A 22,628-nucleotide genomic window follows, 5' to 3' on the forward strand; every position below is an offset into this window, starting at 1 on the left:
AGACAATGGCTGAAAAGGTAGATCATTATTTTATTTAAAGTGGTACCTGAATGGCTTTAGACATTAACGTTAGAAACCTTACCCCAGTCTACCAGTAGACAAATAATATTTCACTGTCCCTCTGAGTGCAGTCTAACACACCCTGTCAGATATTTCATCTCTTGTAGACTATGACATCATTGCTGAATGAATAATGAATAAAGTAGGCAAGATGGAGACAGACACACCAGTTCAGAAAAGTATTAGTGCTTAGTTTGAATAAATGTTAAATATGATTCCATTTTTCTGCATTATGTTTCTATATGGAATTCTACCCCTTTTACTGACAGGTCTTCTCCAAGAAGCCAAGTCACAGTAAAATTACAATATTTGACATAATTATAATACAAAGACAACCAAAAAAATACTGAAAAAAAACAGCCCTCAATTTAAGGTGCCTGCTGATAAAATGTAAATGAAACAGAAGCATTTCCACTGTTGATCTAAATAAGAGTGCTAAATAATAATAATGTGTCAACCTCATTTACATATAGATTTTTTGTATCTTTAAGTCAGTTTCATTATTTATCATAATGACAAGGATACCTACATTTTTAAATGTATCAACGATATGTTAATTAGATTAATTACTCCATGTTTCACTAATTTTCTAAAGTAAGCTACAAGTGAACAACACGAATAACTTCAATTTTATAGTAACAATGTTAAAGGTGTACTAATGAACACAGTGCACAGTTATGACCCAGACCTTTAGCTGCAAGACTTTTGTACACAGTAGTGGTTGCCGTTGAGCACAACAGTAAGTTGGTGATCATAGTATGGCATGTAGCCACTAATATGTCTGAGTGAAGCAGCTGGTGGAGACCAAAACAGAGCTAAAAATTACACAAAGTGATGTTCAATTCAATTATAAAAATCTATTAATGCCTATTTTAATATCCTCAGAGGTTTATTACTGTTAAGTCTAATTGTTGAATGTTGCCATTGTGTTTCTTAAATTTGTACAGTCTTAGTTTAAGCAGTAGGATCAAAGCCATTCCTTTGATTATGACCACCTCTCCAGCCACTCTGTGCTGGGGGAGGTTTTATTGTAGATACATCCTATCTGAAAGATCTGTTTCTTTTGATGTAAGCTTCCTGGGTTTATGACCCTTTGGTCAGCAGGAGGTCTCTCACACACACACACGCACACACACACACACACACACACACTCAGTGTATACATTTACATACAGTGCCTTGTCTTTGTAACCAAAGGGGGGTTGCAAGGGGAGGTGCTTTGTAAACTATTGTTTGAAGTTTGTCAATAAAAGGCAGCGAGAGGAGGCCACCATTTTGGGGTTCTTTGTCGTGCTGGACACAGACGAGGCCTCCCTTGTGCAAGTAATGGATCGATCGACTGTCTTGTTTTCTTCATGATGAATAAGTCTCTAGAATTAGCGGGGTTTGTGGAAACACAGACCCAACATTTTTTGGTCCTTCGGAGCCGGAGCCTAACACATTGCATCCACCGAGGAGAGGGAGAGGACGCCACCGCAACGTCTGGGATGATTGACGTAAAGCCCTGGTGTTTTTGGCTTGCCACCAGGCCGGGAAGTTTGCGCCTGACCTCCCCTCGGGATGGATGACGATTGACGGGATCCAGAGACTCTTCCCATGAACGTAAACAAACAGTGAGTACAGAAGGCCTTAGAGAGCGTCTCTATAACCGCGTGAATGAATGTGGGATCCTAGAAACGCGTCACCGTGATTCTGCGTGAAACGTTTGAGTCCCGGGGAGCGCTGGTCACGAGAGCGCACGTGACCCAAAACAATAGAGAGCGGCTACGGGCTGTGCGTTAAACGTGAGTCCGGGAGCGCGCTAGCCGCGTGAGAGAGACGCAGGCTTCTCCGCCATTTGGGGCGTAGAGAGTTCTCCGCCATTTGGGGCGTGGAGAGAACCTAGGTTCAGAGTCCGGAATCTCCGCCATTTGGGGCGTTGGAGAGTGTCCGAAGGTTGAATTCTCCGCCATATGGGGCGTTTGAGAGTTTTCAACAGAGAGCGCTAGCTGTGCGTGCAAACGCAAGCGATAGGCCTATGTTGTGTGTGTGCGGGCCAGACGTGGTCTGCGTGAGTGTGGCTGATTGTTGTCTTGTAATGGAGAATAAAATGTGTAAGTCTGCCTTAGAAGGAGATGTAAAATTTATGCAGAAAGTTTTACCAGGCAGCACGCAGTATGTAGGTTGTTGGTATAAGAAATGTGGATTTGAAGGGACATTAGTGGAAGTTAAGTGTAAAATGCTGGTAGAAAGAATTGCTGTAAGTGTAGCAGGTAAAACAGGTAAAGCGAACCAGAGGAAGGAATTGCAGTTAGCAGTTGCTAAGTTGTGGCTGGAGCAGGTTCAGAAGAGGAGAGAAGCAAGAATGTTAGCAGAAAGTAGAGTCAGAGAAGAGCGTGAGAGAGGAGAGGTAGAAGTGGAGGAGAGATTAAAGGCATATTAGGAGCAGCATTAAGTCCAAGACAGACTAGGCAAGAGAGGAGACAGAAAGGAAAGAAAGTGAACACAAACGTTACAACTACATATCCATCCCTGACACAACACAAAAAAAACAAAAAAAAAAAAAAAACATATGGTGTTTCTGTAACAGAGTGTGAAGATGAAGAAAGTTTTTCTCCTGATCAATTCCGCGAGTGTGAGAGTGTCTGACGTCATGGTGTGTGTGAAAGGTATCCAGCTGGGGCAGACGTGATTCTGCAGGTCACCTGCCCAGTGGACAAAAAGAAATAAAATAGTTGTGTGGATGAATGATGGCACGAAGAGTGTTTGGTGTTTCTCAGTCTGAAACAGCTGTAATGCTATTTTCTGTTTTGGAGAAAAGTACAGTTAAAGAAAAAAAAACAGAGAGAGATGTGTGTTGTTTTAAGCAGTGATGAGAATAATGGAAGTGTGGTGAGAGATGAACACAAAAACATACTGAAAATGCATTAACTATACTAACCCCACATGCATATACACATACAATGATACTCATGAGACCAGACAGCATCTTAAGCATGAGATTCTGTTTGTCATCTTGTCCAAGTCACTAGTAAGATGAAAGTGATACATAGACTAGTGGACTGAATATTATAGGAGGACAGATGGTTGCATCATAGAGGAGGAAACAGAATGCTGATGAGAGGTCTTAAATGAGTGAGTTGAGTGAGCTGATTGTGAGTTTCTGGTGTGTGAAGAAGTTTTACCATGACACACATTTAGTTACATGAGAACTAAAACTGATTATGTGCTAAGACAACAGGGTTATGCTGTATGTTGTGTGTATGGCTGATTGGATGAATGTTTGAGATTAAACTGGCTGTTTGATTTGTCTTTTGTTACGATTTATCCCCCTGGCATGAAGAACACGTGTCATGATTTAAACAAGGCCTATCTTTCCTTTATTTTCTTTGATTTCTTTTATTTTCTTTCTTTTATTTTGTTACTTTCATGGTGCACTGAAAGTTTTGTTAGATGATCTCTGAGCAGATCTGCACGATTAGAATCGAAGCATCGTCAAGAAAACTGTTGCAAAGTGAGCTTCTCCAAAATTAAAATGGGCTCTTATTTGGGACAATCAGGAAACAAATTCCTGTCCAAAAGGATTCAACGAGGAAATCCAGTCTAAATTATTTTTCTTTTTGAAATGACGTTGTTTTGCTGAGCGTGGAAACGAATGCGACGATAATTTCCACAATTAGCAAAAGAAGGAATCACTGAGTGAATGAGTAAGAATTTTAAAATAAATGGGGAACTGACTGACTGACAAAAGCTGACAAGACTGACTGACTTAACACCATTGTGTGAAGTTAACCCCCACCTGACAAAGGTGTGGATGTATCTCTGTGTGTGTCTCTGTTGCAGGAGCAGGAGACCACAGGAGGAAACTTGGGTCACATGACTATGTGAACTCTGAAAATTTAACCTTTTAGTTTATATTTTTCTGTGTCTGTGAATTTACCATGTGTGTGTTATTCATAGGCTTGTGTTGCTCACAGAGATAACTGTGACAAAGTATGCACACACCTGCGCAGCGCTAATATTTGCATTTTCTTTTCTTACAGCATGCCAGTTCTTCATGTGAATTGATGATGCGATTTATACCAGGACAACTGGTTGATGTTCTTTCCCACTACAGGATTTCTGGGTTTATATGTGAATGACATTCTTTCCACGGCTAGGGTTAGCTAACTTTATGGTGTTTTTATGGCACCTCTGGAACCTGTTGACCTGTGTCTGACCTCCGTCTGACCACAGTCAATGGGTATTGCTAATGTTTGTTTCTCTGAGAATGCTGTGGAGGATTCGGCAGAAGCGGACAAGTGACATGAGTAAAACAAATAAGAGATTACGATATTTATGGAATAGTTTATTATGGGCTCATTTGCTGGCCACTTTTGGACCCATAATAAATATATGAGTGGAGTGACTTTGCTTAAGAGAAGTCACCGATTACATTAATGTTAACTGAGCACATGGGATGATCCATGTTTGAGGCGAATTATGGTAATGATAGTGATTTAATGATTTGAGAAAACCTGCACATGACACTTGTCTCGCCCGTGCTGAATGCGTATTACTTTTTTGATATAATTGTTTATACGTGTGAAGTTTGATTTTATTCCAGATTTTGTGTATGCAGGCTCCTGGTGGAGCCAGTTTTTAAGACAGGGATCCAGGTTTGGTGAGTTGACGCATGAGAAGTGTCCATGCGTCAAGAGGTGGGGTCCAGAATTAATATTAAACAATGTTTACTATTATTGTTGCAGTGATTTGTGTGATTAGCTGTTTATTTACAAGTATTAAACCTATGCAAGTGGTGCATCCATGTTCAGATGAGGCTTTGATGGCCTATAAGTGAAGTTCACTGATTATAATGTGGAATGACGTTGAGATGTTAAATAATTTGGAACAAATTATGGGAAAAAGTAGAAGTTTAATGAGTTTAGAATAAACCCGCAATGATACTTGTCTCTGTGATGCTGAATACTTTATTACTCTTATGATCTACAGTTGGTTGCAAATGTGAAGTTGTTTAAATTTAAGACTTTGTCTTCTGTGATACAGGAGCTGGGAGTTAAACAAGCTGAACATTTAAGTGCTTATTAATGTTCTTACACAGGGTTACAGCTTGGAGTGAAGCTGCTCCAAGGGACAAACCCTGGAGATTGTTTTAGGGAGACTGTGCAACACTCTTGTACATGTCTCATTGGGGAGTTGACACATGGCGAAAGCCGTGTGGCGAGAGGAGTGTCATTTTTTTCAATTTGTAGATGTCATGAGGTGCCATGATGAGAAGGAGTGACTGAGAGGATCGCCCACAAAATGGAACCTGAGGGAGCGTGCCAAGCTCCAAAAAGTGACAGCGCAGAAGAGGTCCAGCGATGGACTTGTGGTTCTGTGAACAGCACAAATGCAAGGTGACTGTAAAATAACTAACAGCACTTTTTCCACAAGTGAAGCCAGTAACTTACTATCCTAAAAGATTAGCTCTAGTTGCTCGTGCTTTACCTCCATGCGTGAGATCAGTATGTGCAGCAGTTTAAGCTGTACAATGTTTCAATAGTTTATTTCACCTTTTGACATTGTTAGTTCCACACGAGGTAGATGTCTACTACTGCAGACTAAACTTACATTTCTGTCACCTACAAGACACTTGTCTTTAATGTTACTGTTACTCTCACAACCACACATATTACCATAAAGTGGTGCAGAATTCTGAATCTGCCAAACCCTTTTTGCCAACGGAGGAGGGCACTTCTCATGAGTGTAGAGAGCGCGAGGAGAAGACGTGTAAGCTGAGGGATGACTTAATAGATGTGCCACTCGTTGAGGGAAAGGTTTGGTTTGTTGATGATTTGAGTTTTACAATAGTAGAGGGACAGACTAGAACAGGTTTTACTGTAGCAGACAGTGAGAGAGAGTTATCTATGTAGGACAACTAGCATGTTTCATGTTTGCTTGAGCAGCAGATGCTAGCTTTAACGGAAGCGTGTAAAGCTGTAGAGAGACAATATACACTGATAGGCAGTATACATTTGCTACTGTACATTTCTTTGTAGTGCAGTGAGTGAGACGAGGTGTGACAACCTCTACAGGGAAACCTGCAGAACACACCAAACTCTTGCAAAATCTGCTGGAGGCAGCGTTATTAACCAGTGGAATTGCCGTTTGTAAATGTGCAGCACACATGTGAGGGAAAGATCCGGTTGCATTAGGGAAAGTTTTTGCAGATAAGATCGCAAAAGAGGCAGCTTTAGTTAAACATGGTGTTAACCTTTTATCAGTACAGCATTAGCAGACATGCAGGCCCACTCACCTACTGCAGGACAATAGTTGTGACTTACAGAGGGAGCAAGCTTGCAGGATGATTTTTTATCTGTGTGATAAACCAGTACTGCCTAATAATTTGTATAAGACTGCTGCTATTTTGAGCCATTGGCTATACCATGTCTCAAACAGGAGGGAGATGAGCAGTCGTTATACTCACTCTAGGATTATTAAATACTTTTAAAAAAAAAAACTTTTTTGCAGAGAGAACTAATGGAACAGTAAAGTTAAGATTTAGGAAGACAGGCAGGACATGGTTAGACTGTATAGAATAAGTACACGAGGATTACTCCAACAGAGAATGGTCTGACTCTTTGAGATTACACATGTTAGAGGATTTAGAGTTAGAGTTAGAGTTCCAGTCTTCTGTAGTGATGATAGAAAAGCAGAAGAGAGAGCATATTAGCAGATTAGATGCTTGAAAATGTTTAAAAGTAAAGTAGTCATGAGAACAAATGATCTGCCAGATGATTCTGTTTCTTCGCAGGAGCAGAGCCTGAAGTCTGGAGATTGGATGATGATAAGGCCATGGAGAGGAAGTGCTGGTCCAGTCCATGGTGGGAAGGTCCATATCGGATGCTGCTGACGACGACCACAGCAGTGAAGATTGCTGGAAGGAACACTTGGATATATCAAGCGCACTGCAAGAAGGTGACACACATCCAGGCCAGCTCGGAGTAAGTGGCAGGAAGACCGGGAACAAAGGGGGGGGAAAGCCTCCAGGGCCCCTCGTCTCAATCCGGTGAAGAAACCAACTGAGCCACAGGTACTCATCAGAATGGCTGGGAATGTGCTGTGCATCTTCTTGTGCCTGTGGACCCTGAGTGGGATGACAGGAGCGCACTGGGACAGAGCGAACCACACCAGGTACCCGCATGGGTTTTCAACAACTACTGGTGGCAGTTTAAGAACACAACCGCTCACATAAACAACGAGACCAATGGTTATGCTTGTGATGCCACTGGCTACACATTCTTCTGGACTGTGGCCCTATAGCATCACTGAGAGCGAGACAGTTTGTTTGGTTGCTTTAGCAACACATCCAGGAACACTGCCAACTTTTCAACTGCTCTGAACCTGAATGGAAGGTTGATTCACCAGTAGCTGGGAAGGTGAACTGCTCTGGTAGGACAGACCTGCTCGTCTGACTCAAAGAATATGACTTGCTGCAGGACATTGAACAGCTAAACGAACTGGAAACAGGCCAAATGCCTATGTGTATGAAGGACAATGGATTAGCCCAAGTTGGAGATTAACCATGGAACATGGCAACATCACCTATTCTTTTGTCTTCTGCAAGAAGGATGTAAACAGAGAAGCCTTTTGTCTACATTTACATCATGAACACTTGAGGTTTTGAGCCAAGAAGATCAAAACACCTTGATCCAATTTCCTTTACAAAGCTTTTTCTGCGGTGACAACAGGACAGGAGAAGAGTTGTAAATGCAGATAATTCACAAGTTGACTCTAACCCCCACAGGATGCCTACAGTGAAAAGATTTGGGGGGTTGATAGGAGTCATAAAGAAGGGTGTTGACTTGCTGCAGCTTTGAAGTTAGCTGAGAGCCACATGGACAAACAATAAAGTCAACTGATGCATTTAAATACCTATGTCTATATACAGTTGGATTGTAGTGACACATGATTTTTGAGAATGATGATTCTTCTTGTTTGACCTTTGACATTCAGTTGTTTACTTGAAGAAATACATAATGAATTGCACGACAGGAGTAGATCCGCCACAAGGCTGGATAGCTTGGTTACCGTCTGGTCCTTGGTGGCATCTTCTTTTGAAAATATTAATTCCTGTTTTTGAACTGTTGACATTGATTTGCTTATGTACAGGATGTAGTTTACTGTGCATGAATGAAATCTACACTGACACTGTCTGAACAAAGGGTGCATAAGTTGAAATTTAAGAACAATGACAAAAAGGAGGGAAATGTTAAGTCTAATTGTTGAATGTTGCCATTGTGTTTCTTAAATTTGTACAGTCTTAGTTTAAGCAGTAGGATCAAAGCCATTCCTTTGATTATGACCACCTCTCCAGCCACTCTGTGCTGGGGGAGGTTTTATTGTAGATACATCCTATCTGAAAGATCTGTTTCTTTTGATGTAAGCTTCCTGGGTTTATGACCCTTTGGTCAGCAGGAGGTCTCTCACACACACACACACACACACACACACACACACACACACACACACACACACACACACACACACACACACACTCAGTGTATACATTTACATACAGTGCCTTGTCTTTGTAACCAAAGGGGGGTTTGCAAGGGGAGGTGCTTTGTAAACTATTGTTTGAAGTTTGTCAATAAAAGGCAGCGAGAGGAGGCCACCATTTTGGGGTTCTTTGTCGTGCTGGACACAGACGAGGCCTCCCTTGTGCAAGTAATGGATCGATCGACTGTCTTGTTTTCTTCATGATGAATAAGTCTCTAGAATTAGCGGGGTTTGTGGAAACACAGACCCAACAATTACAGTACTGTCTCTTTGTGCAGATGTTAACCAAAGCAGACAGACCTTGGTAGGTATTATTTTTTATCCCTCAGCCCTGAAAGTTTGATTTGGGTATTGATGTCACCCTGCCATGTGGGAGGGCAGCCGGGCAGTCAGTGTGGACACACAACTTCGTGAACACGATAACTCACAAAAAGAGGCCAAGAAGCATTTTCAAATTGATATCATTGGTGCATCTATAATAATTTTCAGATAAGTTTGAATCTCAGTGACCTTGAGGTCAGAGGTCCAGTTTTTGGAAAATCTTGTAAATACAATGACTCAAGAAACAAAACAGCTTGGATTGGTAGCACTGACGACCACCAGTGTTTTTTGCATTTTAAAACCCACTCATGTTATATAATTTTTTAGTTACATACCACTAATTTATATATTGAACATTTGAGAAATATTTGTTTATTTGATCATCCTGTAAAAAATGGTTTGTTTGTTTTTTACATATTGCACTAAATTGTTGTGACTATTTGTGACTTGTTCAAAAATGTACAATAAAATGGGGGCGGGAGGACTATTTATACACAGAGGGTATGATTGAGGAAGGACAAAAAGGAAGGGAATAGGACAGATGAAAGTAATCACAAATGCAAGGATAAACTGTTGTTACTGAAACAAAGAGACGTGAAACATGAAAATAAATACTAAATCTGAGTCTGAGCCTCTTACTTAAGCCCATCTGTTCCTCCCTCTCTTCTGTTTTAAAATAAAGTCAAAATGACAGCAAGCAAAAACACAGAAGACTGGTTATGACATTAACACAAAAGCATAATCATTAATAATTAAACAAAAATCTAAAAAGTCCAACTCAAAGCCCTTTGACCATGACCACATCTTCCATGGAACATCGGCTTTCATATTCTGACTGTAAAAGATACACAGTTAAAGTGGTGGAGCGGCTACACAATCCAAATGATTGGAGGGTCAAGTGTTTTGTTAATCACGAATCTCCATTTGCAGTTCTGGAACAAACATCTTTATCTTGCTTATTATATAAACCTAAATAAATAGGAAAAACTCAGTTGTTGAAAAATGTATGCATGTACTAATGCATTCTTCTTCAGCACATTCCCTGGTTCTTTTCATACAAGTCTGGTTTTGTGTGGGCCTATGGGATTTTTGAAAGGAGAAACAAATAAGTGGAGGTATGTGCAAACAGAAGACACTATTGTCTGCAGCTGGTTGCAGAGTGCAGAATCTTGTTAACCTTTGGAATCTGGCTCTATGTCAGGCTGGTAGGGACACAAGTGTTGCCACCTGCCGCTGATGTGGAAAGGAAGGAATGTGGCTAACCTTGTGTTGTATATGTTTAATCTATTTAAATTTATAATATTTAAATAATTACAATTATATAATAATTAAATTATTATTATTATTATCTATCATTATTACATTTTTCTAATTTTGTTTTTAGTTATTTTATTTTATTTTACTTTGTTCTATCCTATATCCATTGGGAAATTGGAGTACAGTAAGTTAATGCAACTTGAAGCATCCTCTGTCGTGGTCGAATTCTATATGCAAAAATAGGTATTCCAGCCAGTCAGCAAAAGCCTATTTGCGTCTATGGTTTAACCAGTCTGTACTAAAATCCTGAGAGGGATCCAGTTTTCTTTTTACAAGGTAAATGGATACTGCTTATGTCACACACATGCTACACATATCCCCAACTCGGTGACAAACAATACATCTGCTCCATGGAATCTGGGGAAAAGGCCATATATGCATACTGGTTATATACTAGGGGTGCAACGATACACAAAATTCACGGTTCGGTTCGATACTTTGGTGTCACGGTTTGATATTTTTTCGATACAAAAAAATGTTCATGCTTTTTTCATTTGTCATTTATTAAAATTTGAAATATATATTTTAACTCAAAAGGACAGTTTTTAAATTTAATGTTGCTGAAACAACAAAGGGATAAAATAATAAATCTGATCGAGAAATCACTCATCTTTGGAAAAAGAGAGTTTATTACAGAGAAATGGCTCTTTCCAAAATAAAAGCTATACTATACGCTTCTTCTGGGCTATATTCTCAGCAGCATATTAAACATATCAGGTCCCCATAAGGAGAATCATGTGCTAACGGCTGTCTACATGACTCGGGTAAAGTTTGTAACATGCGTGCTTGTTGTTTTTGTCTGCCTCCACTTGTCTTTGCATGATGTCGGCGTAAATGTGCAGTCATATTCGTTGCGTTCCCACTAGTGCTGTCAGCGTTAATCTGAAATGACATTAACGCCACAACACGGCAAATCTCCGTTAATGAGCTACCGCGGATCGTCCCGTGCGCGGGGCTAGACGGCCAACACGTTAACGAGCTAACTGCGCTAACGCACTAGTTCCCACCAATGTAATTGAGCATTGCGTGGCACATCCGACATACTGTTTTACTTTTGTCCATGACGCGCTTACCTTCAGGGTCATACGTCACATGAAAACCAAAATAGTTCCAAACGCCAGATCTGAATGAGGGTGGGGGAGGTTCAATTTGCCATGTTGCAAGGAGAGCTTAACTTCTGTCTCGCTAGCTTGCCCTGCGCTCAGTGAATCTGCGTTCGACTACTCCGCCTAGGCTGCACTGTCGAGCGCAGATCCACTGAGCGCTCAATACAGACAGCATCGTCAGAAAGAAAGTCGATAAAATAAATCAAAAATTTTGTATTGTTCGATACATATGCGTACCGAAACGAAAGCACTGTATCGAACGGTTCAATATCGATACGAGTATCGTTGCACCCCTATTATATACCTATGGTGATGTCTTGGTGAGTATCAGGGTCAGCTGTTCTGTCTGGAGCAATACCTGTAAAATAAAACATGTAAGGTGAAGAGATAGTCACTTCACTCAGAGAACCTAGGTTACAGTATAACCCACCAATATATATTTTCTAGTCTGGTAGAATTTCATGGTCTGCTGCGTTAAAACCAGTCCGAGTGCCTGCCCCCCCGGAGGAGGGGCAGTTTTTCAGTTACACTCAAGCACTGAGGCACGCTCATTTTATCACTGACTGACCTGAAACAACCCTAAGCTGATGTAATTGCTCACCAGCCTAAAAACAAGACCAATTCTCTTACACAGTGGTTGCTCCCTTGTACTCTTAGATTTGTTGCTTTCATTTTGATACAGCGTCAGTTCCCCTTATAAACTTTCTTTGGCCCAGTGCCAGACACTCTCGATGTGCCCTCAAATGGCCCCTGGCACGGCACAACCGGCTCATCCCAAAGCTGCAGGTGTTCCCACTGGCTGGCCACGTCCTCACCCCCTACTGCCTATAAATGGGCAATTGCCAGAGGATTCACACGCCCAGGGGGCCTGTATCAGAATGGTTGCACTTGGGCCAGAAATTGGATTCTGGGAGGGAAGCTCTTTATCGTGAGGCCAAAAGCATAAAACTGTAGCATTGTAGTCATCTGATAACAATGACACAACAGAATCAATCGACATCAGGAGCAACTTAGACACAGCTGCAGCTACTGGCCACAATGACACAGCATGGCACTTCGGAGGGGACATTTTCCCCTCTCAAGAAAGTTTTATCCAGATGTCTCTGAATATGTTGTTGCACTTGATATTTTTTGTAACTTTAGACTTTTCAAGCTTTACAGTTAAAGGGAACAAACGGGTAATTGGAAACATTTTTTTTTCTTAAAAAGCAAGCAAACCAAAAAACCCAAAACAGAAGCAGTACCTGCCGGGCATGGTGGCAGAAACCCTCAAAGTGTACTAAGAGAAGTATCCAAATTGAGACCATCCTAAGCAGCAGTCTGTATTAATTGCAGTAAGTCCATGTATGTACATATATGTGTAATATGCATGACGATGCCAAGGCTTAAGTAGGATACCAAATTACAGTTGGCAGAGACCCCGTTCTGTAACGGTTGATGTGCCATCTTGATTTAAAAATGGAGACCCCACTAAACCACAAACAGCTTCAGTGATGTACTGGCTGGCAGGCGCAGCTTGGACCCCAGTGTGCCATTGATCATCATTATTTCTCTGTTTTTCTTCCAGTTTTCACTTAGTCTCCTGCATAGAGGAGCACAATACACTGATGGATCAGTGTTGTCTCAGTTTGACAGAATTACAGCCGCAAATGAGGCCATGAATTTCAAAAAGAAAAATTCTGCTGTAATTGAATAGCTTTAACAGACACATGACTGATGGTACAGTACATTTAGCATGGTCAGCATTTGTCTATCTGTGTTTTATATAAGATAATTATGGAGATGAGTCAGGATAGAGTTCCCATGACTCAGAATTTCCAGACTGGCTGTATATGGTAAAAAGAAAAAAAAAGAAAGGAAGAAAATCCCATTCCAGATGGGGCCTCTAATGTGGTCTAAGCTGTTCAGAGATAAGTGGTTAAAATATGAGTGTAATCTGGAATCACATTAATGGGTCACACACAAGACTTTTAGCTCACAAGCTGACTGGTATTTACAAAGCATTCGCATATCTTATTGACTCTCCAAAGTGCTTTTACAAAATGAGCCATCTTTACAGGGGTGTGTTTTCAGCCTTTTTTCCCCACCTTATTTTCCTTCAGAACAAAATACTGACTTCAGGACAGTTGATGATTAAAGTTTGGGGCTTGGCCTGTTTGATTAGTAGTTTTTTACTTTGTCTTACATAGCACTAATTAGCAAGCCTCTTTGTCTCAGTTTTGAATGAAACTTGCTAACGAAGCTAACACTAACATGCTAGTGGCCAAAACGCTAATGCTGATGCTTCAAAATACAGCGTTCAGATGATTATATCCATCATACATATATTAGACTCTTTGTTCTGTTTCCAATGCATATAAAGCATGGCTGTAGCTTACCGGTAGGTGTTTAAAAGCCTTCATACTTCATTCTTTAGCTTCAGGTAATACTGAACAAACCAAATCAGGGTCATTATTTGAGTCACACAGCGGTATGATCCAGGTAGGGTTCATGGGTTAGCATTAGCAGCCTGCTTGCTTGCCTCTCAGTTTTGTGGACTCAGTTTATGTGGCTTGGTTTACTGATTGTTCTGATGTCGTAGTACTTCTTGTGTGTTGTTAATGACACAGCTTATTTTGCAATTGTACTTAACTTCTGAATGTATGTGAAGACTGAACCAGAGGCTAGATTTTATATCCACAGAAATATTTGAAAACACTAGCTAACTGAACACAACTAGATTAGGTTCATTTAATAAATTACTCCTACTTAAATTGTCACCCATTGAAAGACTAATGGAGTGGTGAGTAGGTGATGGAGAGAGGTGAGTAATTCACACTCTCAGCTCCCAAATACAGACCGGGCAGGGACTGATGCCAATACTGATTGTTAGGATGTGTAAAATCCTGGTTCATTTATACAGTACATGCACAGGGGCCATAACAGAGTCATTACTTTTCAGCAGTGCTAATTAAAAACCAATGGAATTGCTCTGATTATGTCACACATGATGCTCGGTCAGGACTAGTTTGTATTACATGCACGTACCCTTGCATGTAATTTCTCAACATGCAGGGTTAATTTTTCAACATTTATTCGTTTGGGGATATTTTAGTCGATAAGACAGTCTTTAAGCCTCGCCAAGTGGCTTTGCTGATACCTACCGAAACTAAAAAAAATGAACTTTTGACACCAACCAGCACTGCTTGCTGATGTATAATCTCATATGTGTTACAGGCAGTGCTGACAGTATTGTAAACAAAGAAGTTTGGGCTGCTTTACTGGACTCTAACAGTAATTTTTCCAGTTCCATTGAACTATAAAAGAACATTTTTATTTGTGTCCTATAAGATCAACATATATGTGAGAGACCAAATAATCTATTTGTTGGACTTTACCGCAAACAGAGCCTGATATAATCAATGTCAATATGCTTACTGATGGCTAAGCTGATCCTCACTTGTTAAACTGATATATCAACCCCATTTATGTGATGGATGGATGGATGATGGACAGATAGATAGTTTAATAAGTTTTGCGTGAAACAAAAATGGAACCACTTCTTAGTTTTGGCATTTAAAGAAAAGCTGATGAGGACCACAAGTGAAAAGGAGTGAAAGTGGAGATCTGGACAGCATCGATAGCCCACAAAATGAACCCAACTTCTCCTTAGACAGTGATGTAAACCAGAGCTCTCATACTGTAAAATCACTGAGAGTTATAGCATATCACCGACCTCCCAAGAACACAGACTTTGAGCCCTTTTGGAGAAGAATACCATACTGATGCATTTATTCATTTGCGCTTGTAGCCGTGCAATTTCACGTTTCACTTTTTGTGCCACAAAAAGAAAACAAAAATGCAGAAACAGCAGATGTGAAGAACCTTAAATCCAGCTAGACATTTCATCTAGCTAGTAAAGTTTCATCTAAATTTAAATGTTTTTCTATGCTCTATTGTTGCAATGTTTTAAGAGATGTCACAGAAAAACGGCTATAGATATTTAAAAAAAAATATGTATATTAGTTTGAAAATAATTATGAAATGCAAGCCAGAAGGGTGTATGACATGGGAAACCAGACTTCAACACAGCCAGGCTTTCTTTGCATTAGCTGTTTTATTTTTTAAAAAGGGCATAAAACCATCAGTCATATGAGTCTTCTGACAAATTAAGCTCTATTCATGCCACCTACTCATATCAGAGATGTTATGAGATGATGACAATAAAATGGTGATAAAAATTTATAAAGAGCATAAAAATTTAACAGTAAAATACAACACTCTTGCAAATAAGACAAGAGATTAATGCTGCAGAAAATGGCAAATGTTGAGTTTTTTCACTAAGTGTGCTCCCAGTGCTACTGGTTATTTTTAACATGACAGCTGCAGATTAAAGCTTGGAAAATTTAAACTCGAGCCATTTAAACATTGAAGGTTATTTTCCCAAGTCGAATAAAGGAGATGTGGAAATCACTTCAGTTTGGCAGAATGAAGTGAAATTACTTTTGCTGATTGAACAGTTATTCTTGGTGTACTGGGTTCTAGTAGCTGCACTTCCATCAGTTTAAGAGAGACTTAGAATCAAACATAATAACATTTTCTGCATCACTAAATGAATACATGCAGACACCTGTGACAATGTTACATGTGCTGCTGTGATGCTAGTAACAACTTGCAGGTATAAAATGTATTAATCCCTATAGAGAATCTATTTTGCACTTAAAATATGCTGTAATAGAGAATGGAAGCATCAAATAGAATAGCCCTTTATAGTCATTGTACAACAAAATTATGGAATTGAAATAAAAGAATTAGGGAAAATGTGGTGTGTCTAACTGATTTAAAGAACCTGCACCCAACCTGACTATGTTCAATAAATATAAGTTTAATCAGGTAAAAAGAGATTGCTAACCCATTGTTCTGTCTTTGTACTACACTGCCTGCACCTCTGTACACCCCTGCCAATAATTTTAGGTTAGAAAAGAGAATAATAAAATCCTAATTTTACAGAATATTTGTGAAGTTTAAAAGTAAAAGTTTCATTCAAACATTCGAAAATGAACTAGAAATATTCTTGAAATCAGCCGTGTATCTATGTATGTTTAGTTTATAAAACTCAAAACAGCAGCCAAGAGATCAAATGTACAAACAAGTAAAGCTAAAAAAAAAAAAAAAAAAAAAAAAAAAAAAAAAAAGAGAGAACATTTTCAAACCGATTACCAGGATTCAGTAACCACATTGTGGTGTCAGTGTGTCAATACATGCTGAAGTAGTAAATATAAGAGGGGGGTAGCATATTCATAAAATCTTATTTTATGTAACAAGTTAAAACCTTAAAATTGTTTCACAGTTGGGCATTGTCTGTACTACTGCTTTTAATACACCTTTGCGTTTGAGCTCTTCTGGCCATTCAACTCAGTTGTGGATGCCTTAGCTTCTAACTTGTACTTCTACACTTTTTCTATAAACAACTCTACTAGGTCACAAGTGAGGACACTAAAATAATAGATAGGTTCTGCTTCAAAAGCGATGACACTTGCGGCTTACAGTACGCCTTGGATTAGATTCTGCAGGGGAAACTGGAGAAAAAAGGTTTATTTTGAGAAATACTCAGCTTGGCCACAACTGTCCTTTGTGGTAAATGTGTGAAAGAGTATCTGAATGGTAGTTTCAGGGTATTTAAAGAGAGACTCAAAGTCTACTTCAGTGGTGTCATCATTGGCAAGCACAGAAGCACCAGTGAATAGAGAACAGTGAATAACAGGATTTCTGTGGTCTATCTGTTCATGGCATTCTGCTAAATGTGTTGCAAGCTAACACGCTGATCTGGAAAACTGGTTGAGTCATTCTCCTGTATTGTTAATGTACCTTGCTGTGCAGCTGCCTAATATAGAAGGATGAGCATGAGGAATCTGCATCTCAGTTATGGTTTCCACTGAGCACATTTAAATTTTTCCTCTCGAACAAGCAGTATAATTTTTTTTTCTCTAAGCTAAATCCACTGGGATATTCCAGTCACAAGGAACTGTAAGGCACTGTTTAGTCAGCATTTTTTTGTGAGATAACGGTAAAAGACCCCCCATCCCCCAAGGAAAAATGTTCTTATCAAAGAAAAGAAAATGTTCAGGATTTCACTCAGAATGGAACCGAAGCAAACAAAGCCTACATTTCACCACTGGAAAAACAAAGTGTTTGGTCTACAAGCTAGCACGTATGAGGTGTGCTGAAAACCTGATTTAGCAAGCAAGAGAGACAGCATGTAAACAGTATGACAAGGTCCTGCACTCCCAAAGAAAGACTCTTGTTCCAGTGTGGACAGGTTCTTGGCTCGCTCCCTTTGAATGACTGATTGGATTCTAGTCAGGGATCTTTTTCTGGCATGCCTTTCAGAAAAACAGAACAATATCAGGTGCTGTCAATTTGTCGGGATATTCAATTACGTTATGATAGCGTGGATCAGATGTACGGTAAATATGAGATGAGTCATTTGACTTTACGCACGAAACTGCAATATTTGTTTGGCAAAGTCAAACCTGATGCTTCTCTGGGTTGAGCAAACACAGAGAGAAAAGGCTTGTCAGCCGCTGCCATTGTTTAGAGATATTCTTTCAACTAGGTTGCGACTATGATGCAAACAAAGATGGAGTACTAACTGGCAAAACTCGCAACTGCCCAAGGGCTTTGGACTCCCAGGAACTCTATACCCTGAAGGTATAAAGGCTTTGTCACTTAAACTTTTCACACTTCATCGTGTCTTGTAATCAAAGGGAAGACGGCCATAAAATCTATCTAGTAATATGACGGATCTAGTAATGTGAATCTCATTTATGATTTATTCTGTTGTGGAAGGCCTAGTAATGAGCTAAACTCAAATCTACTCAAACCAGTATGAATTTTTCCTTTTATAAGCTGTGTTTAGTAAGACTGGAGGTTACAATTAGACAATAAAAATATAAAATAAAAAATTCCTCAATTGTAAACAAAATACAGATGTTTTTCAACATTTCAAAGACTTGTTAACACATGTTATATGTTAATACAAAGAGCTATTGTTATAATAATAGTTTGATTACTATTACTAATGTTATCTCCAAATTTTTAGTTTTTTCATTGAGAGAAAAATGCTTTGAAGAAATGCATTAAATTTGGTTTCTATGACTGCGGTGGAAATGAGGTTAGTCACATCAATAGCAAATGCAAGGTCTGGCTTCTATTCTTCATCTGAGAACATTCTCAATGTCAATGTCACAAAACTTTCGAATTTCTGCTTTCAGGTCCCTATCTTCAGGCTCAAAGTCCTTAAAAAACGCAGTAAACTGTCTGTGATGAAGTTAAGTTTTAGCAGTGACATGGTAAATGGCCTGCATTTGTATAGCGCTTTTCTAGTCCCTAAGGACCCCAAAGCGCTTCACACTACATTCAGTCATTCACCCATTCACACACACATTCACACACTGGCGATGACAAGCTACATTGTAGCCACAGCTGCCCTGGGGCGCACTGACAGAGGCGAGGCTGCCGGACACTGGCGCCACCGGGCCCTCTGGCCACCACCAGTAGGCAAACATGGGGTTAGTATCTTGCCCAAGGACATTTGGCATGCAGCCAGGATGCAGCCTGGGATCGAACCACCGACCTTCTGATTAGTGGCTGACCTGCTCTGCCACCTGACATACACAACACTTCCTGCTGTGTAATACATTGCAAAAATACCAACTTCAGCTCTGGTTTCATGATGGTGATTCTGGTTTTGTTATGATGGTGGATGCTTACATTAAACATGATCAAAGTTTCAGTCATTGAGAGCAAATGTAGCCAATGTGGCAGGCTGTGAGCACAGAAGCCACACCCACCTGTCAAAACGTCTGTTTCCCAAGGGTCACCAGATTGTTTCAAACAGTGGATTAATTAAGGATCCACAATGGAAAAGATTTATTTACCATTGCAGCCAAGATTGTATAATGAAAATATGATTTATTTAATTAGTGCTAAAAATTAATTTAGAGGTAGAGAATTTATTGCATATTCTTACAGTTTGACGCTACTCCAAAGTCTGGTGGTACTGCAGCAGATAGTTCTCAGGCATTGTCAGATGACTGTATAGTTTGAGTGGGTATTGTTCTTTTAATTACCTGCTGCAGATCATCCAAATACTGCATTGTGCTGTCTCTAAGCAATGTTTCATGGGGAATTAAGTGTTTTTAAACTGTAAATGCTCTGTTCTCACAGACCCAGCACAGCATTAGCACTCACTCTCTTGTGTGCAAGATCAGCACGGACAACTGCCGATCCACGCTGTGCGCTGTAATTGATGAGTAATTATAAACACTGTAATGCTGTTCTGGCCCCAGGCGCTCCCACGGTGCTGCTGTCTCTGTTCGTGTTGCAGGGGTTCCTACAGTATGTGACAGTGGTGGAAATGCAGAATGCCTTTGCTTACCCCTTGTCCACATCACGTCTCAGCTGTTTTTTGTTGTTTTATCATTTGGTTTTGTTTTATGTTTTACTGACTTTTAAACTGCTTTAAACATCTTGATTCATTTGAAATTAAATCAATATTTTGTTAAGTTTTGGAAATCTGGCAGTGCATCTCACTGTTTTGTCAAAGCTACCAGTCATAATAGTTAACAATAACTCACATTCATTATATAAGAGTGCATAATGACATTAGTTGATGTTGACTGCATGGAACATCAACAGAATTAATGAACAGAGTAAAAGCTATTAAAAAAAACAATATCACCAGGGGAGCAGGTGCCGCACACACAAGAGCTGAACACATGACATCTTTTTTGACCTAGTTTTTTCTCTGTTATTGTTATTGTGGCTCTTTTCTCTCATAAGAGCCACAATAACAGTTAATTTTTTTGCAAAACCCTATTCTTGTCATGATCCTGGGTCTTTGATTGCGTTTTGGACTGTAGGACCTTGTTTACTTATCATTGTAGTGATGCATGTTTCTTAGTCTTTATTTGGCATTGTTTAGTTTCCTTGTGCTTCCTAGTTTAATCGTTTGTATTTCTAGTACTTAGATACTTATTTAGTCTGTTCCCTTTGGTGTCCTGGTTGTCTTGGTTCCGTCTGTGTTCTCAACAATCCATCACATCTCCCTCGCTCTCTGTCTTTGCTGGATTTCCTGTTTTATTTTGGTATTCCGTGTCTCGCATGCACTGTGTTCAGTTTTGCTTCGGCTGATTTGTGGAAGCAAAACTGGAAAAATACTGGAACAAATACCGACTGACTGATTTGTTCCTTCCATGTTCCCATCTGTCGTCCCTGTTTGCTGTGTATTTCCTCATGTGCCGTGTTTTGAGTTTAAGCAAATAAAGCTGCCTATCTTAGTGTATCTCTTTGTGTTTGGGTCCTACCTCTGTCTGCCACACTGTAGCACATGATAATTCTTTCATTTAAAAAAAAAAAGAAAAAAAAAAAGACTAAACATAAAAAAAGCAAATGTTTTGATAAAATTGTTTTTTAAGCTGCTTCACATCCACAGTGTTTAACTTTAAAATTAACAGCCAACTGAACCTGTAGTTGACCATGTTAATGACAGTATATAGAGCACTGTTTTCAGGTGTAAGCTGAATTAAGGCTTGTTTACATCTACATTACAGTGCCATGATTACAACAGGTTACAAAGTACTGTTATCTGTAATCATAGTAGTGTTTCCGTTATGGATAATTATGTAATTGCTTGGATTACATTTCTACAAACTGCATAGATATCTGTACACAACCATACCATGACTTTTTCTATCTGTGCATTCGTGCTACAGTTAGCTGATTTCACTTTGACTGGTGGACATTGTTTTAATTTTTATGCACAGAGGGACAAGATTGCATTGGTGAAGTGCAAAACTCATTGTAAACATCTACACAGCCAGCATGCTAACGCAAAGCTAACAAAGAGCCCAGAGTGACATTAAAGCTGAGCAGATACAGTAAGACGCTGAACTTCAACAGGTAACACACGCAGTAACGAGCAGTCAAGCTTGCAGCCTCCGTTACTACGTCTACACATCTATCCCCATAGATCGCTTGCTCGATATGTTTAAATTGCTGTTGTGCAGCTTCTCGTGTTCTCCGTGTTAACACTAAATGATAATGACTAATAAGTGTCAAACCATATTTTACATTTTGCTGTTGACTAAACTGCAGAGTGCGTATCAGGGGAGTAGTGGAAGAGGAAGCAAGGGATATTGCACACAGCTGACAGGTGGTGCGTGTGTGTATTGGCATATTCAAAAGTAAACATATGCAAGCAGATGATCAGAAAAAACAATTTCACACAGTTGTAACTGAAAGCATGAGCAGCATTTTGGGTGAAAAGTCAGGAAGTTCCTGCATATCTTCATTTATTTGTGGCCTAATTAGACATACCTTTTGTATCGTTCCAGTTTTTCTTTTATACTGATCAACCATGGGACAACCTGTCTGTGTCACACATATTAGATATAATTGATGATAAATCCCTTCTTGTAAATACGACACACTTAGGTTGCAAATTATGCAGTTTAGGTTTTAATAAATAGAGCCCACTTCCAAAAGTCATGTCTAAAAAAAACCCAACTTCCAGTATATTGGAACAATGTAACAGATGTTGCACTGCATTGTGCAATGTGAGCCATATGTTTTTCTTCTTTTTTTCATGATTCTGTCTATGGGAAACCAGATACAAATGGACACTTTTATCACCATGTTTGAGATTCCATTTGTTTCCCTTGAGATATCGTCTTTGAGGCAAAAAAAAAAAAAAAAAAAAATACTCACTTCTACATCCCTGTTGACAAGACGTTGCACCGTTCTCCTCTTGAAGTCACTCAATCCCCCGTAATTTTTTCATGGCTGAAGAAGGTTATGTCATTTCTCAATGTAGAAAAGTTAAACCGTTAGAGGCTGCTCTGTTTTTTTCAAAACTTGAATTTGTTGATTACTCTCACTGTAGATCAACACTCATATGCAATGTCTGTTCATTTAATTAACTTTGTCCATACTTTTTATTTGTATGTATTTTTGTTATATGAACAGACATTGTCAGTTGCTCTTTGTGTTCAGTTTTTTCTATGTTTATACAAGAACAAAAACACGAGAAGTTATTGTTGTGAATTGAAATTGTATTTGGATACTTTGCTTTTCTCTCAATTAAATAATAATAATTTTTTTTTTTAAATCAGGAATCTCATGTGTGTGTGTGTGTGTGTGTGTGTGTGTGTGTGGGGGGGGGGGTCATTTCTCAAACGCTCTTCTGTGAAGTTGTGTATCTAGAAGTTCAGGGCTACGGTTCATTTGTGAAAACAGCTAAACATCCTTGGTGATCCTGCT

General features: G+C 39.5%; 1 long non-coding RNA gene across 1 annotated transcript; it reads left to right on the forward strand.

Moving 5' to 3' along the window:
* Nucleotides 1-962: 962 nt before the first annotated feature.
* Nucleotides 963-8,764, forward strand: LOC146691259 (uncharacterized). The gene is made up of 2 exons (XR_014915560.1): nucleotides 963-1,673; nucleotides 5,292-8,764. It is a non-coding gene; the product is annotated as an uncharacterized LOC146691259 (long non-coding RNA).
* Nucleotides 8,765-22,628: the final 13,864 nt, after the last annotated feature.

Source organism: Copadichromis virginalis, linkage group LG16 (genome assembly GCF_057382275.1).
Source record: "Copadichromis virginalis isolate Kocher_CV1m ecotype Utaka linkage group LG16, C_Virginalis_male_GT1.1, whole genome shotgun sequence".
Taxonomy (NCBI): Eukaryota; Metazoa; Chordata; class Actinopteri; order Cichliformes; family Cichlidae; genus Copadichromis; species Copadichromis virginalis.